This window comes from Plecotus auritus (assembly GCF_963455305.1).
Source record: "Plecotus auritus genome assembly, chromosome: 6".
NCBI lineage: Eukaryota > Metazoa > Chordata > Mammalia > Chiroptera > Vespertilionidae > Plecotus > Plecotus auritus.
Genome location: NC_137773.1, coordinates 116160079 through 116179301, shown reverse-complemented (window position 1 = coordinate 116179301; position 19223 = coordinate 116160079).

Below are 19223 nucleotides of genomic sequence, written 5' to 3'. Positions count from 1 at the left end.
AAAGAGCATTAATGTCTGAAGAAAACTGTGTAACCACTGGGAAATTGTGTTCAAAGACCAGAGAACTGAGTTAAATACTGGTTACATTTATACTTGAGTGAAATGAGTTGGCGTTTTTGACAAAAGGTTGGCTAAACATTTTAACATTCATTTTCATAGAGCTCAGATACCTTAAAAAGTTATTTTCATCCACTAATAATGACAGTTTATTGTTAGTGTACAGGTTAGTGCTAGGACTAGTGTTACGGCTAGGTTTGGGTTAAGGTATAGTTTCGGGTTCGGGCTAGGGTTAGAGTTATGTCTAGTGCTAGGGCTAGGGCTACTGTTAGATCTAGGATTAGGGTGAAAGTTAAGCTTATGCTATGGCTAGGGTTAGGATTAGGGTTACGGCTAGAGCTAGGGTTAGGGATAGGCTTTGGGTTAAGGTTATGGTGTATTACCATTACAAATTCACAATGAATGACCTTGAATCACTGTACAAAAGTGAATCAAACGCTGAAATTTAACAATGATAGAAAAGGGAAATATTTAGGATTGTGATTAGAACACTAGAAATACCTGTTCAAAGAGATTTACTATCTGTAGCACACAATTTAATCACTGGGAAATCGTGTTCAAAGAGCTGAAAATGAGTGTGATACGGTTACATTTTTTATTCCCTAAAAATGAGTTGGCCTCTTTGGAATAATTTGGTGAGAAACTTAAAAATTCGTTTTCCTAGACATGATATAAGAGCATAAAAGTATTCAAAACCCTTAAGAATCAAAATGATAGTTATTCTAATGTTCAAAGTAGTAATAATCACGTTTAAAGGGCTGTTATAATGGAACAAGTCAGTAAAAACTCTTAAAATTCACAATGAATGACCTTGAATGACTGGACAAAAGGGAATCAAACACTGAGAATTCACAATAAGAGACTAGGGAAATATTTAAGAATGTGCTTCATATACAGGGCATAAAGGTTCAAAGAGCGTTAATATCTGACGGAAACTGTGTAGTCACTGGGAAGTTGTCTTCAAAGAGCAGAGAAGTGTGTTGGATGCTGGTTACATTTATAATTTAGTCCCGTTGAGTTGGCATTTTTGAAAGAAAGTTGGTTAAATATTAAAATTTCCTTTTCATGGCGCTCAGATAACTGGAAGAAATGTTACAACTCTCACAGACCTGGGAAATGACTACGAATGTGTCTGATACACTAGTAATACGTTTGTGGTACCTTAATACATGTAGGGCACTGTTACATACTGAGAATTTGCATTCCAAGATGTGTGAAAGGTAGGAGAGTCTATAAAATTGTAATCACTCATGTTAATAGCGCTGGTATATATGGAAAAACGCTGCATAAACACTTGGATTTCACAATGAAGGTTAGGTTTAGGGTGAGGCTTAGGGATAGGGCTAGAGCTCGGGTTAGAGTTGGGGTTATGGTTATTCCTAGGGTTAGGTTAAGGTTTCGGTTTAGGGCTAGGGTTAGGTTTAGGGCAAAGGCTAGGTTTATGTTAGGGCTACGGTTAAATTTAGGGTTATGGTGTATTAACATTAGCAATTCTCAATGAATGACCTTGAATCACTGGACAAAATGGAATCAAACAGTGAGATTTAACAATAATAGTCAAGGGAAATATTTAAGAATGCTTGTTACACTAGGAATACATGGTTCAAAGACCTTTAATATGAAAAGTACACAATTTCGTCCCTGGGAAATCGTGTTGAAGAACTTAGAAGTGAGTGCGATACTGTTTACATTTTTTATTACATCAAAATGAGTTGGCGTTTTAGGATTAAAGTTGGTTCAAAACTTAAAAATTCATTCTAATAGACCTGATATAACAGTATGAAAGTATTCAAAATCCCTTAAGAATCAAAAGGATAGCTATTCTAGGATCAAAGTAATAATAATTTATGTTTAAAGGGCTGGTATATATGGAATAAGTCTGTATAAACCCTTGGAATTCACAATGAATGAGCTTGAATGACTGGACAAAAGGGAATCAAACGCTGAGAATTCACAGTAAGAGACTAGGGAAACATTTAAGAATGCTTCACATACTAGGAATATAGGTTAGAAGAGCATTAAAGTTTGAAGGAAACTGTAGTCACTGGGAAATCCCGTTTAAAGACTAGGGACCTGAGTTAGATACTGGTCACCTTTATACTTTAGTGAAATGAGTTGGCGTTTTTGACAAAAGGTGTGTTAGGCATTTAAACTTTCATTTTCATAAGGTTCAGATACCTTAAAAAGTTATGTTCATACCACTAATATTGACAGTTTATTGTTAGTGTACAGATTAGGTCTAGGGCTAGTGTTAGGGCTAGGGTTAGGGCTAGGGTTGGATTAGGGTTAGGATTAGGGTTAGGGTTAGAGTTCGGGCTAGTTTTAGGGTTAGGGTTAGGGTTATGGTTAGGGTTAGGGTTCAGGCTAGGGTTAGGCGTAGGTTTAGGATTAGGGTTAGGGTTAGGGTTCGTGCTAGGGTTAGTATTAAGGTTAGGGTTACGGTTAGGGTTAGGGTTAGGGTTAGGGTTAGGGTTAGGGTTAGGATTAGGGTTAGGATTTGGGTTAGGGTTAGGGCTAGGGTTAGGGTTAGGGTTAGGGTTAGGGCTAGTGTTAGGGTTTGGGTTAGGGTTAGTGTTAGAGCTATGGTTAGGGTTAGGGCTAGGGTTAGGATTAGGGTTAGGATTTGGGTTAGGGTTAGGGCTAGGGTTAGGGTTAGGGTTAGGGTTAGGGCTAGTGTTAGGGCTAGTGTTAGGGCTAGGGTTAGGGTTAGGGTTAGGTTTACGGCAAGAGCTAGGGTTAAGGATAGGGTTTGTGTTAAGGTTATGGTGTATTAACAATACAACTTGAATCACTGTACAAATGTGAATCAAAACCTGAAATTTAACAATGATAGACAAGGGAAATATTTAGGATTGTGCTTTATACACTAGGAATACATGTTCAAAGAGCTTTAATATCTGTAGCACACAATTTAGTCCCTGGGAAATCGTGTTCAAAGAGCTGAGAAGGGAATGTGATACTGTTACATTTTTTACTCCCTAAAAATGAGTTGGCCTTTTTGGAATAATTTGGTGAGAAACTTAAAAATTCGTTTTCTAGACATGATATAAGAGCATAAAAGTATTAAAAAACCCTTAAGAATCAAAATGATAGTTATTCTAATGTTCAAAGTAGTAATAATTTACTTTTAAAGGGCTGATATAATGGAACAAGTCTGTATAAACCCTTGGAATTTACAATGAATGAGCTTGAATGAATAGACAAAAGGGAATCAAACACTTTGAATTCACAGTAAGAGTCTAGGGAAATATTTAAGAATGTGCTTCCCATACTGGGAATACATGTTCAAAGAGCATTAATGTCTGAAGAAAACTGTGTAACCACTGGGAAATTGTGTTCAAAGACCAGAGAACTGAGTTAAATACTGGTTACATTTATACTTGAGTGAAATGAGTTGGCGTTTTTGACAAAAGGTTGGCTAAACATTCTAACATTCATTTTCATAGAGCTCAGATACCTTAAAAAGTTATTTTCATCCACTAATAATGACAGTTTATTGTTAGTGTACAGGTTAGTGCTAGGACTAGTGTTACGGCTAGGTTTGGGTTAAGGTATAGTTTCGGGTTCGGGCTAGGGTTAGAGTTATGTCTAGTGCTAGGGCTAGGGCTACTGTTAGATCTAGGATTAGGGTGAAAGTTAAGCTTATGCTATGGCTAGGGTTAGGATTTGGGTTACGGCTAGAGCTAGGGTTAGGGATAGGCTTTGGGTTAAGGTTATGGTGTATTACCATTACAAATTCACAATGAATGACCTTGAATCACTGTACAAAAGTGAATCAAACGCTGAAATTTAACAATGATAGAAAAGGGAAATATTTAGGATTGTGATTAGAACACTAGAAATACCTGTTCAAAGAGATTTACTATCTGTAGCACACAATTTAATCACTGGGAAATCGTGTTCAAAGAGCTGAAAATGAGTGTGATACGGTTACATTTTTTATTCCCTAAAAATGAGTTGGCCTCTTTGGAATAATTTGGTGAGAAACTTAAAAATTCGTTTTCCTAGACATGATATAAGAGCATAAAAGTATTCAAAACCCTTAAGAATCAAAATGATAGTTATTCTAATGTTCAAAGTAGTAATAATCACGTTTAAAGGGCTGTTATAATGGAACAAGTCAGTAAAAACTCTTAAAATTCACAATGAATGACCTTGAATGACTGGACAAAAGGGAATCAAACACTGAGAATTCACAATAAGAGACTAGGGAAATATTTAAGAATGTGCTTCATATACAGGGCATAAAGGTTCAAAGAGCGTTAATATCTGACGGAAACTGTGTAGTCACTGGGAAGTTGTCTTCAAAGAGCAGAGAAGTGTGTTGGATGCTGGTTACATTTATAATTTAGTCCCGTTGAGTTGGCATTTTTGAAAGAAAGTTGGTTAAATATTAAAATTTCCTTTTCATGGCGCTCAGATAACTGGAAGAAATGTTACAACTCTCACAGACCTGGGAAATGACTACGAATGTGTCTGATACACTAGTAATACGTTTGTGGTACCTTAATACATGTAGGGCACTGTTACATACTGAGAATTTGCATTCCAAGATGTGTGAAAGGTAGGAGAGTCTATAAAATTGTAATCACTCATGTTAATAGAGCTGGTATATATGGAAAAACGCTGCATAAACACTTGGATTTCACAATGAAGGTTAGGTTTAGGGTGAGGCTTAGGGATAGGGCTAGAGCTCGGGTTAGAGTTGGGGTTATGGTTATTCCTAGGGTTAGGTTAAGGTTTCGGTTTAGGGCTAGGGTTAGGTTTAGGGCAAAGGCTAGGTTTATGTTAGGGCTACGGTTAAATTTAGGGTTATGGTGTATTAACATTAGCAATTCTCAATGAATGACCTTGAATCACTGGACAAAATGGAATCAAACAGTGAGATTTAACAATAATAGTCAAGGGAAATATTTAAGAATGCTTGTTACACTAGGAATACATGGTTCAAAGACCTTTAATATGAAAAGTACACAATTTCGTCCCTGGGAAATCGTGTTGAAGAACTTAGAAGTGAGTGCGATACTGTTTACATTTTTTATTACATCAAAATGAGTTGGCGTTTTAGGATTAAAGTTGCTTTAAAACTTAAAAATTCGTTCTAATAGACCTGATATAACAGTATGAAAGTATTCAAAATCCCTTAAGAATCAAAAGAATAGCTATTCTAGGATCAAAGTAATAATAATTTATGTTTAAAGGGCTGGTATATATGGAATAAGTCTGTATAAACCCTTGGAATTCACAATGAATGAGCTTGAATGACTGGACAAAAGGGAATCAAACGCTGAGAATTCACAGTAAGAGACTAGGGAAACATTTAAGAATGCTTCACATACTAGGAATATAGGTTAGAAGAGCATTAAAGTTTGAAGGAAACTGTAGTCACTGGGAAATCCCGTTTAAAGACTTGGGATCTGAGTTAAATACTGGTCACCTTTATACTTTAGTGAAATGAGTTGGCGTTTTTGACAAAAGGTGTGTTAGGCATTTAAACTTTCATTTTCATAAGGTTCAGATACCTTAAAAAGTTATGTTCATACCACTAATATTGACAGTTTATTGTTAGTGTACAGATTAGGTCTAGGGCTAGTGTTAGGGCTAGGGTTAGGGCTAGGGTTAGGATTAGGGTTAGGATTAGGGTTAGGGTTAGAGTTCGGGCTAGTTTTAGGGTTAGGGTTAGGGTTATGGTTAGGGTTAGGGTTCAGGCTAGGGTTAGGCGTAGGTTTAGGATTAGGGTTAGGGTTAGGGTTCGGGCTAGGGTTAGAATTAAGGTTAGGGTTAGGGTTAGGTTTTCAGGTTTAGGGTTAGGGTTAGGGTTAGGGTTAGGGTTAGGGTTAGGCGTAGGTTTAGGATTAGGGTTAGGGTTAGGGTTCGTGCTAGGGTTAGTATTAAGGTTAGGGTTAGGGTTAGGGTTAGGGTTAGGGTTAGGGTTAGGATTAGGGTTAGGATTTGGGTTAGGGTTAGGGATAGGGTTAGGGTTAGGGCTAGTGTTAGGGTTTGGGTTGGGGTTAGTGTTAGAGCTATGGTTAGGGTTAGGGCTAGGGTTAGGGTTAGGGTTAGGGTTAGGGTTAGGGTTAGGTTTACGGCAAGAGCTAGGGTTAAGGATAGGGTTTGTGTTAAGGTTATGGTGTATTAACAATACAACTTGAATCACTGTACATATGTGAATCAAAACCTGAAATTTAACAATGATAGACAAGGGAAATATTTAGGATTGTGCTTTATACACTAGGAATACATGTTCAAAGAGCTTTAATATCTGTAGCACACAATTTAGTCCCTGGGAAATCGTGTTCAAAGAGCTGAGAAGGGAATGTGATACTGTTACATTTTTTACTCCCTAAAAATGAGTTGGCCTTTTTGGAATAATTTGGTGAGAAACTTAAAAATTCGTTTTCTAGACATGATATAAGAGCAAAAAGTATTCAAAACCCTTAAGAATCAAAATGATAGTTATTCTAATGTTCAAAGTAGTAATAATTTACGTTTAAAGGGCTGATATAATGGAACAAGTCTGTATAAACCCTTGGAATTTACAATGAATGAGCTTGAATGAATAGACAAAAGGGAATCAAACAATTTGAATTCACAGTAAGAGTCTAGGGAAATATTTAAGAATGTGCTTCCCATACTGGGAATACATGTTCAAAGAGCATTAATGTCTGAAGAAAACTGTGTAACCACTGGGAAATTGTGTTCAAAGACCAGAGAACTGAGTTAAATACTGCTTACATTTATACTTGAGTGAAATGAGTTGGCGTTTTTGACAAAAGGTTGGCTAAACATTTTAACATTCATTTTCATAGAGCTCAGATACCTTAAAAAGTTATTTTCATCCACTAATAATGACAGTTTATTGTTAGTGTACAGGTTAGTGCTAGGACTAGTGTTACGGCTAGGGTTAGGGTTAAGGTACAGTTTCGGGTTCGGGCTAGGGTTAGAGTTATGTCTAGTGCTAGGGCTAGGGCTACTGTTAGATCTAGGATTAGGGTGAAAGTTAAGCTTATGCTATGGCTAGGGTTAGGATTAGGGTTACGGCTAGAGCTAGGGTTAGGGATAGGCTTTGGGTTAAGGTTATGGTGTATTACCATTACAAATTCACAATGAATGACCTTGAATCACTGTACAAAAGTGAATCAAACGCTGAAATTTAACAATGATAGAAAAGGGAAATATTTAGGATTGTGATTAGAACACTAGAAATACCTGTTCAAAGAGATTTACTATCTGTAGCACACAATTTAATCACTGGGAAATCGTGTTCAAAGAGCTGAAAATGAGTGTGATACGGTTACATTTTTTATTCCCTAAAAATGAGTTGGCCTCTTTGGAATAATTTGGTGAGAAACTTAAAAATTCGTTTTCCTAGACATGATATAAGAGCATAAAAGTATTCAAAACCCTTAAGAATCAAAATGATAGTTATTCTAATGTTCAAAGTAGTAATAATCACGTTTAAAGGGCTGTTATAATGGAACAAGTCAGTAAAAACTCTTAAAATTCACAATGAATGACCTTGAATGACTGGACAAAAGGGAATCAAACACTGAGAATTCACAATAAGAGACTAGGGAAATATTTAAGAATGTGCTTCATATACAGGGCATAAAGGTTCAAAGAGCGTTAATATCTGACGGAAACTGTGTAGTCACTGGGAAGTTGTCTTCAAAGAGCAGAGAAGTGTGTTGGATGCTGGTTACATTTATAATTTAGTCCCGTTGAGTTGGCATTTTTGAAAGAAAGTTGGTTAAATATTAAAACTTTCCTTTTCATAGCGCTCAGATAACTGGAAGAAATGTTACAACTCTCACAGACCTGGGAAATGACTACGAATGTGTCTGATACACTAGTAATACGTTTGTGGTACCTTAATACATGTAGGGCACTGTTACATACTGAGAATTTGCATTCCAAGATGTGTGAAAGGTAGGAGAGTCTATAAAATTGTAATCACTCATGTTAATAGAGCTGGTATATATGGAAAAACGCTGCATAAACACTTGGATTTCACAATGAAGGTTAGGTTTAGGGTGAGGCTTAGGGATAGGGCTAGAGCTCGGGTTAGAGTTGGGGTTATGGTTATTCCTAGGGTTAGGTTAAGGTTTCGGTTTAGGGCTAGGGTTAGGTTTAGGCAAAGGCTAGGTTTATGTTAGGGCTACGGTTAAATTTAGGGTTATGGTGTATTAACATTAGCAATTCTCAATGAATGATCTTGAATCACTGGACAAAATGGAATCAAACAGTGAGATTTAACGATAATAGTCAAGGGAAATATTTAATGCTTGTTACACTAGGAATACATGGTTCAAAGACCTTTAATATGAAAAGTACACAATTTCGTCCTTGGGAAATCGTGTTGAAGAACTTAGAAGTGAGTGCGATACTGTTTACATTTTTTATTACATCAAAATGAGTTGGCGTTTTAGGATTAAAGTTGGTTTAAAACTTAAAAATTCGTTCTAATAGACCTGATATAACAGTATGAAAGTATTCAAAATCCCTTAAGAATCAAAAGGATAGCTATTCTAGGATCAAAGTAATAATAATTTATGTTTAAAGGGCTGGTATATATGGAATAAGTCTGTATAAACCCTTGGAATTCACAATGATTGAGCTTGAATGACTGGACAAAAGGGAATCAAACGCTGAGAATTCACAGTAAGAGACTAGGGAAACATTTAAGAATGCTTCACATACTAGGAATATAGGTTAGAAGAGCATTAAAGTTTGAAGGAAACTGTAGTCACTGGGAAATCCCGTTTAAAGACTAGGGACCTGAGTTAGATACTGGTCACCTTTATACTTTAGTGAAATGAGTTGGCGTTTTTGACAAAAGGTGTGTTAGGCATTTAAACTTTCATTTTCATAAGGTTCAGATACCTTAAAAAGTTATGTTCATACCACTAATATTGACAGTTTATTGTTAGTGTACAGATTAGGTCTAGGGCTAGTGTTAGGGCTAGGGTTAGGGCTAGGGTTAGGATTAGGGTTAGGATTAGGGTTAGGGTTAGAGTTCGGGCTAGTTTTAGGGTTAGGGTTAGGGTTATGGTTAGGGTTAGGGTTCAGGCTAGGGTTAGGCGTAGGTTTAGGATTAGGGTTAGGGTTAGGGTTCGGGCTAGGGTTAGAATTAAGGTTAGGGTTAGGGTTAGGTTTTCGGGTTTAGGGTTAGGGTTAGGGTTAGGGTTAGGTGTAGGTTTAGGATTAGGGTTAGGGTTAGGGTTCGTGCTAGGGTTAGTATTAAGGTTAGGGTTACGGTTAGGGTTAGGGTTAGGGTTAGGGTTAGGGTTAGCGTTAGGATATGGGTTAGGATTTGGGTTAGGGTTAGGGCTAGGGTTAGGGTTAGGGTTAGGGTTAGGGCTAGTGTTAGGGTTTGGGTTAGGGTTAGTGTTAGAGCTATGGTTAGGGTTAGGGCTAGGGTTAGGATTAGGGTTAGGATTTGGGTTAGGGTTAGGGCTAGGGTTAGGGTTAGGGTTAGGGTTAGGGCTAGTGTTAGGGCTAGTGTTAGGGCTAGGGTTAGGGTTAGGGTTAGGTTTACGGCACGAGCTAGGGTTAAGGATAGGGTTTGTGTTAAGGTTATGGTGTATTAACAATACAACTTGAATCACTGTACAAATGTGAATCAAATCCTGAAATTTAGCAATGATAGACAAGGGAAATATTTAGGATTGTGCTTTATACACTAGGAATACATGTTCAAAGAGCTTTAATATCTGTAGCACACAATTTAGTCCTTGGGAAATCGTGTTCAAAGAGCTGAGAAGGGAATGTGATACTGTTACATTTTTTACTCCCTAAAAATGAGTTGGCCTTTTTGGAATAATTTGGTGAGAAACTTAAAAATTCGTTTTCCAGACATGATATAAGAGCATAAAAGTATTCAAAACCCTTAAGAATCAAAATGATAGTTATTCTAATGTTCAAAGTAGTAATAATTTACGTTTAAAGGGCTGATATAATGGAACAAGTCTGTATAAACCCTTGGAATTTACAATGAATGAGCTTGAATGAATAGACAAAAGGGAATCAAACACTTTGAATTCACAGTAAGAGTCTAGGGAAATATTTAAGAATGTGCTTCCCATACTGGGAATACATGTTCAAAGAGCATTAATGTCTGAAGAAAACTGTGTAACCACTGGGAAATTGTGTTCAAAGACCAGAGAACTGAGTTAAATACTGGTTACATTTATACTTGAGTGAAATGAGTTGGCGTTTTTGACAAAAGGTTGGCTAAACATTCTAACATTCATTTTCATAGAGCTCAGATACCTTAAAAAGTTATTTTCATCCACTAATAATGACAGTTTATTGTTAGTGTACAGGTTAGTGCTAGGACTAGTGTTACGGCTAGGGTTAGGGTTAAGGTACAGTTTCGGGTTCGGGCTAGGGTTAGAGTTATGTCTAGTGCTAGGGCTAGGGCTACTGTTAGATCTAGGATTAGGGTGAAAGTTAAGCTTATGCTATGGCTAGGGTTAGGATTAGGGTTACGGCTAGAGCTAGGCTTAGGGATAGGCTTTGGGTTAAGGTTATGGTGTATTACCATTACAAATTCACAATGAATGACCTTGAATCACTGTACAAAAGTGAATCAAACGCTGAAATTTAACAATGATAGAAAAGGGAAATATTTAGGATTGTGATTAGAACACTAGAAATACCTGTTCAAAGAGATTTACTACCTGTAGCACACAATTTAATCACTGCGAAATCGTGTTCAAAGAGCTGAAAATGAGTGTGATACGGTTACATTTTTTATTCCCTAAAAATGAGTTGGCCTCTTTGGAATAATTTGTTGAGAAACTTAAAAATTCGTTTTCCTAGACATGATATAAGAGCATAAAAGTATTCAAAACCCTTAAGAATCAAAATGATAGTTATTCTAATGTTCAAAGTAGTAATAATCACGTTTAAAGGGCTGTTATAATGGAACAAGTCTGTAAAAACTCTTAAAATTCACAATGAATGACCTTGAATGACTGACACAAGGGAATCAAACACTGAGAATTCACAATAAGAGACTAGTGAAATATTTAAGAATGTGCTTCATATACAGGGCATAAAGGTTCAAAGAGCGTTAATATGTGACGGAAACTGTGTAGTCACTGGGAAGTTGTCTTCAAAGAGCAGAGAAGTGTGTTGGATGTTGGTTACATTTATAATTTAGTCCCGATGAGTTGGCATTTTTGAAAGAAAGTTGGTTAAATATTAAAACTTTCCTTTTCATAGCGCTCAGATAACTGGAAGAAATGTTACAACTCTCACAGACCTGGGAAATGACTACGAATGTGTCTGATACACTAGTAATACGTTTGTGGTACCTTAATACATGTAGGGCACTGTTACATACTGAGAATTTGCATTCCAAGATGTGTGAAAGGTAGGAGAGTCTATAAAATTGTAATCACTCATGTTAATAGAGCTGGTATATATGGAAAAACGCTGCATAAACACTTGGATTTCACAATGAAGGTTAGGTTTAGGGTGAGGCTTAGGGATAGGGCTAGAGCTCGGGTTAGAGTTGGGGTTATGGTTATTCCTAGGGTTAGGTTAAGGTTTCGGTTTAGGGCTAGGGTTAGGTTTAGGGCAAAGGCTAGGTTTATGTTAGGGCTACGGTTAAATTTAGGGTTATGGTGTATTAACATTAGCAATTCTCAATGAATGACCTTGAATCACTGGACAAAATTGAATCAAACAGTGAGATTTAACAATAATAGTCAAGGGAAATATTTAAGAATGCTTGTTACACTAGGAATACATGGTTCAAAGACCTTTAATATGAAAAGTACACAATTTCGTCCCTGGGAAATCGTGTTGAAGAACTTAGAAGTGAGTGCGATACTGTTTACATTTTTTATTACATCAAAATGAGTTGGCGTTTTAGGATTAAAGTTGGTTTAAAACTTAAAAATTCGTTCTAATAAACCTGATATAACAGTATGAAAGTATTCAAAATCCCTTAAGAATCAAAAGGATAGCTATTCTAGGATCAAAGTAATAATAATTTATGTTTAAAGGGCTGGTATATGTGGAATAAGTGTATAAACCCTTGGATTTCACAATGAATGAGCTTGAATGACTGGACAAAAGGGAATCAAACGCTGAGAATTCACAGTAAGAGACTAGGGAAATATTTAAGAATGCTTCACATACTAGGAATATAGGTTAGAAGAGCATTAAAGTTTGAAGGAAACTGTAGTCACTGGGAAATCCCGTTTAAAGACTAGGGACCTGAGTTAGATACTGGTCACCTTTATACTTTAGTGAAATGAGTTGGCGTTTTTGACAAAAGGTGTGTTAGGCATTTAAACTTTCATTTTCATAAGGTTCAGATACCTTAAAAAGTTATGTTCCTACCACTAATATTGACAGTTTATTGTTAGTGTACAGATTAGGTCTAGGGCTAGTGTTAGGGCTAGGGTTAGGGCTAGGGTTAGGATTAGGGTTAGGATTAGGGTTAGGGTTAGAGTTCGGGCTAGTTTTAGGGTTAGGGTTAGGGTTATGGTTAGGGTTAGGGTTCAGGCTAGGGTTAGGCGTAGGTTTAGGATTAGGGTTAGGGTTAGGGTTCGGGCTAGGGTTAGAATTAAGGTTAGGGTTAGGGTTAGGTTTTCGGGTTTAGGGTTAGGGTTAGGGTTAGGGTTAGGGTTAGGGTTAGGGTTAGGGTTAGGCGTAGGTTTAGGATTAGGGTTAGGGTTAGGGTTCGTGCTAGGGTTAGTATTGAGGTTAGGGTTAGGGTTAGGTTTAGTGTTAGGGTTAGGGTTCGGGCTAGGGTTAGGGTTAGGGTTCGGGTTAGGGTTAGTGTTAGAGCTATGGTTAGGGTTAGGGCTAGGGTTAGGATTAGGGTTATGATTTGGGTTAGGGTTCGGGCTAGGGTTAGGGTTAGGGTTAGGTTTAGGGTTCGGGCTAGGGTTAGGGTTAGGGTTAAAGCTAGTGTTAGGGCTAGGGTTAGGTTTAGGGTTCGGGCTAGTGTTAGGGTTAGGGTTAGGGTTAGGTTTAGGGTTAGGATTAGGGCTAGGGCTAGTGTTAAGGCCAGGTTAAGATTAGGGTTAGGGTTAGGATTAGGGTTAGGGTTAGGGTTCGGGCTAGTGTTAGGGCTAGGGTTAAAGTTAGGGTTCTGGCTAGGTTTAGGGTTTATGCTTAGAGTTAGGGCTAGGGCTAGCGTTGGGGCTAGGGTTAGGATTAGGTTTAGGGTTAGGCTTAGGGTTAGTGTTAGGGCTAGTGTTAGGGCTAGGGTTAGGGTTAGGGTTAGGTTTACGGCAAGAGCTAGGGTTAGGGATAGGGTTTGTGTTAAGGTTATGGTGTATTAACAATACAACTTGAATCACTGTACAAATGTGAATCAAAACCTGAAATTTAACAATGATAGACAAGGGAAATATTTAGGATTGTTCTTTATACACTAGGAATACATGTTAAAAGAGCTTTAATATCTGTAGCACACAATTTAGTCCCTGGGAAATCTTGTTCAAAGAGCTGAGAAGGGAATGTGATACTGTTACATTTTTTACTCCCTAAAAATGAGTTGGCCTTTTTGGAATAATTTGGTGAGAAACTTAAAAATTCGTTTTCTAGACATGATATAAGAGCATAAAAGTATTCAAAACCCTTAAGAATCAAAATGATAGTTATTCTAATGTTCAAAGTAGTAATAATTTACGTTTAAAGGGCTGATATAATGGAACAAGTCTGTATAAACCCTTGGAATTTACAATGAATGAGCTTGAATGAATAGACAAAAGGGAATCAAACACTTTGAATTCACAGTAAGAGTCTAGGGAAATATTTAAGAATGTGCTTCCCATACTGGGAATACATGTTCAAAGAGCATTAATGTCTGAAGAAAACTGTGTAACCACTGGGAAATTGTGTTCAAAGACCAGAGAACTGAGTTAAATACTGGTTACATTTATACTTGAGTGAAATGAGTTGGCGTTTTTGACAAAAGGTTGGCTAAACATTCTAACATTCATTTTCATAGAGCTCAGATACCTTAAAAAGTTATTTTCATCCACTAATAATGACAGTTTATTGTTAGTGTACAGGTTAGTGCTAGGACTAGTGTTACGGCTAGGGTTAGGGTTAAGGTACAGTTTCGGGTTCGGGCTAGGGTTAGAGTTATGTCTAGTGCTAGGGCTAGGGCTACTGTTAGATCTAGGATTAGGGTGAAAGTTAAGCTTATGCTATGGTTGGGTTAGGATTAGGGTTACGGCTAGAGCTAGGCTTAGGGATAGGCTTTGGGTTAAGGTTATGGTGTATTACCATTACAAATTCACAATGAATGACCTTGAATCACTGTACAAAAGTGAATCAAACGCTGAAATTTAACAATGATAGAAAAGGGAAATATTTAGGATTGTGATTAGAACACTAGAAATACCTGTTCAAAGAGATTTACTACCTGTAGCACACAATTTAATCACTGCGAAATCGTGTTCAAAGAGCTGAAAATGAGTGTGATACGGTTACATTTTTTATTCCCTAAAAATGAGTTGGCCTCTTTGGAATAATTTGTTGAGAAACTTAAAAATTCGTTTTCCTAGACATGATATAAGAGCATAAAAGTATTCAAAACCCTTAAGAATCAAAATGATAGTTATTCTAATGTTCAAAGTAGTAATAATCACGTTTAAAGGGCTGTTATAATGGAACAAGTCTGTAAAAACTCTTAAAATTCACAATGAATGACCTTGAATGACTGACAAAAGGGAATCAAACACTGAGAATTCACAATAAGAGACTAGTGAAATATTTAAGAATGTGCTTCATATACAGGGCATAAAGGTTCAAAGAGCGTTAATATGTGACGGAAACTGTGTAGTCACTGGGAAGTTGTCTTCAAAGAGCAGAGAAGTGTGTTGGATGTTGGTTACATTTATAATTTAGTCCCGATGAGTTGGCATTTTTGAAAGAAAGTTGGTTAAATATTAAAACTTTCCTTTTCATAGCGCTCAGATAACTGGAAGAAATGTTACAACTCTCACAGACCTGGGAAATGACTACGAATGTGTCTGATACACTAGTAATACGTTTGTGGTACCTTAATACATGTAGGGCACTGTTACATACTGAGAATTTGCATTCCAAGATGTGTGAAAGGTAGGAGAGTCTATAAAATTGTAATCACTCATGTTAATAGAGCTGGTATATATGGAAAAACGCTGCATAAACACTTGGATTTCACAATGAAGGTTAGGTTTAGGGTGAGGCTTAGGGATAGGGCTAGAGCTCGGGTTAGAGTTGGGGTTATGGTTATTCCTAGGGTTAGGTTAAGGTTTCGGTTTAGGGCTAGGGTTAGGTTTAGGGCAAAGGCTAGGTTTATGTTAGGGCTACGGTTAAATTTAGGGTTATGGTGTATTAACATTAGCAATTCTCAATGAATGACCTTGAATCACTGGACAAAATTGAATCAAACAGTGAGATTTAACAATAATAGTCAAGGGAAATATTTAAGAATGCTTGTTACACTAGGAATACATGGTTCAAAGACCTTTAATATGAAAAGTACACAATTTCGTCCCTGGGAAATCGTGTTGAAGAACTTAGAAGTGAGTGCGATACTGTTTACATTTTTTATTACATCAAAATGAGTTGGCGTTTTAGGATTAAAGTTGGTTTAAAACTTAAAAATTCGTTCTAATAAACCTGATATAACAGTATGAAAGTATTCAAAATCCCTTAAGAATCAAAAGGATAGCTATTCTAGGATCAAAGTAATAATAATTTATGTTTAAAGGGCTGGTATATGTGGAATAAGTGTATAAACCCTTGGATTTCACAATGAATGAGCTTGAATGACTGGACAAAAGGGAATCAAACGCTGAGAATTCACAGTAAGAGACTAGGGAAATATTTAAGAATGCTTCACATACTAGGAATATAGGTTAGAAGAGCATTAAAGTTTGAAGGAAACTGTAGTCACTGGGAAATCCCGTTTAAAGACTAGGGACCTGAGTTAGATACTGGTCACCTTTATACTTTAGTGAAATGAGTTGGCGTTTTTGACAAAAGGTGTGTTAGGCATTTAAACTTTCATTTTCATAAGGTTCAGATACCTTAAAAAGTTATGTTCCTACCACTAATATTGACAGTTTATTGTTAGTGTACAGATTAGGTCTAGGGCTAGTGTTAGGGCTAGGGTTAGGGCTAGGGTTAGGATTAGGGTTAGGATTAGGGTTAGGGTTAGAGTTCGGGCTAGTTTTAGGGTTAGGGTTAGGGTTATGGTTAGGGTTAGGGTTCAGGCTAGGGTTAGGCGTAGGTTTAGGATTAGGGTTAGGGTTAGGGTTCGGGCTAGGGTTAGAATTAAGGTTAGGGTTAGGGTTAGGTTTTCGGGTTTAGGGTTAGGGTTAGGGTTAGGGTTAGGGTTAGGGTTAGGGTTAGGAATACATGTTAAAAGAGCTTTAATATCTGTAGCACACAATTTAGTCCCTGGGAAATCTTGTTCAAAGAGCTGAGAAGGGAATGTGATACTGTTACATTTTTTACTCCCTAAAAATGAGTTGGCCTTTTTGGAATAATTTGGTGAGAAACTTAAAAATTCGTTTTCTAGACATGATATAAGAGCATAAAAGTATTCAAAACCCTTAAGAATCAAAATGATAGTTATTCTAATGTTCAAAGTAGTAATAATTTACGTTTAAAGGGCTGATATAATGGAACAAGTCTGTATAAACCCTTGGAATTTACAATGAATGAGCTTGAATGAATAGACAAAAGGGAATCAAACACTTTGAATTCACAGTAAGAGTCTAGGGAAATATTTAAGAATGTGCTTCCCATACTGGGAATACATGTTCAAAGAGCATTAATGTCTGAAGAAAACTGTGTAACCACTGGGAAATTGTGTTCAAAGACCAGAGAACTGAGTTAAATACTGGTTACATTTATACTTGAGTGAAATGAGTTGGCGTTTTTGACAAAAGGTTGGCTAAACATTCTAACATTCATTTTCATAGAGCTCAGATACCTTAAAAAGTTATTTTCATCCACTAATAATGACAGTTTATTGTTAGTGTACAGGTTAGTGCTAGGACTAGTGTTACGGCTAGGGTTAGGGTTAAGGTACAGTTTCGGGTTCGGGCTAGGGTTAGAGTTATGTCTAGTGCTAGGGCTAGGGCTACTGTTAGATCTAGGATTAGGGTGAAAGTTAAGCTTATGCTATGGCTAGGGTTAGGATTAGGGTTACGGCTAGAGCTAGGCTTAGGGATAGGCTTTGGGTTAAGGTTATGGTGTATTACCATTACAAATTCACAATGAATGACCTTGAATCACTGTACAAAAGTGAATCAAACGCTGAAATTTAACAATGATAGAAAAGGGAAATATTTAGGATTGTGATTAGAACACTAGAAATACCTGTTCAAAGAGATTTACTACCTGTAGCACACAATTTAATCACTGCGAAATCGTGTTCAAAGAGCTGAAAATGAGTGTGATACGGTTACATTTTTTATTCCCTAAAAATGAGTTGGCCTCTTTGGAATAATTTGGTGAGAAACTTAAAAATTCGTTTTCCTAGACATGATATAAGAGCATAAAAGTATTCAAAACCCTTAAGAATCAAAATGATAGTTATTCTAATGTTCAAAGTAGTAATAATCACGTTTAAAGGGCTGTTATAATGGAACAAGTCTGTAAAAACTCTTAAAATTCACAATGAATGACCTTGAATGACTGACAAAAGGGAATCAAACACTGAGAATTCACAATAAGAGACTAGTGAAATATTTAAGAATGTGCTTCATATACAGGGCATAAAGGTTCAAAGAGCGTTAATATGTGACGGAAACTGTGTAGTCACTGGGAAGTTGTCTTCAAAGAGCAGAGAAGTGTGTTGGATGTTGGTTACATTTATAATTTAGTCCCGATGAGTTGGCATTTTTGAAAGAAAGTTGGTTAAATATTAAAACTTTCCTTTTCATAGCGCTCAGATAACTGGAAGAAATGTTACAACTCTCACAGACCTGGGAAATGACTACGAATGTGTCTGATACACTAGTAATACGTTTGTGGTACCTTAATACATGTAGGGCACTGTTACATACTGAGAATTTGCATTCCAAGATGTGTGAAAGGTAGGAGAGTCTATAAAATTGTAATCACTCATGTTAATAGAGCTGGTATATATGGAAAAACGCTGCATAAACACTTGGATTTCACAATGAAGGTTAGGTTTAGGGTGAGGCTTAGGGATAGGGCTAGAGCTCGGGTTAGAGTTGGGGTTATGGTTATTCCTAGGGTTAGGTTAAGGTTTCGGTTTAGGGCTAGGGTTAGGTTTAGGGCAAAGGCTAGGTTTATGTTAGGGCTACGGTTAAATTTAGGGTTATGGTGTATTAACATTAGCAATTCTCAATGAATGACCTTGAATCACTGGACAAAATTGAATCAAACAGTGAGATTTAACAATAATAGTCAAGGGAAATATTTAAGAATGCTTGTTACACTAGGAATACATGGTTCAAAGACCTTTAATATGAAAAGTACACAATTTCGTCCCTGGGAAATCGTGTTGAAGAACTTAGAAGTGAGTGCGATACTGTTTACATTTTTTATTACATCAAAATGAGTTGGCGTTTTAGGATTAAAGTTGGTTTAAAACTTAAAAATTCGTTCTAATAAACCTGATATAACAGTATGAAAGTATTCAAAATCCCTTAAGAATCAAAAGGATAGCTATTCTAGGATCAAAGTAATAATAATTTATGTTTAAAGGGCTGGTATATGTGGAATAAGTGTATAAACCCTTGGATTTCACAATGAATGAGCTTGAATGACTGGACAAAAGGGAATCAAACGCTGAGAATTCACAGTAAGAGACTAGGGAAATATTTAAGAATGCTTCACATACTAGGAATATAGGTTAGAAGAGCATTAAAGTTTGAAGGAAACTGTAGTCACTGGGAAATCCCGTTTAAAGACTAGGGACCTGAGTTAGATACTGGTCACCTTTATACTTTAGTGAAATGAGTTGGCGTTTTTGACAAAAGGTGTGTTAGGCATTTAAACTTTCATTTTCATAAGGTTCAGATACCTTAAAAAGTTATGTTCCTACCACTAATATTGACAGTTTATTGTTAGTGTACAGATTAGGTCTAGGGCTAGTGTTAGGGCTAGGGTTAGGGCTAGGGTTAGGATTAGGGTTAGGATTAGGGTTAGGGTTAGAGTTCGGG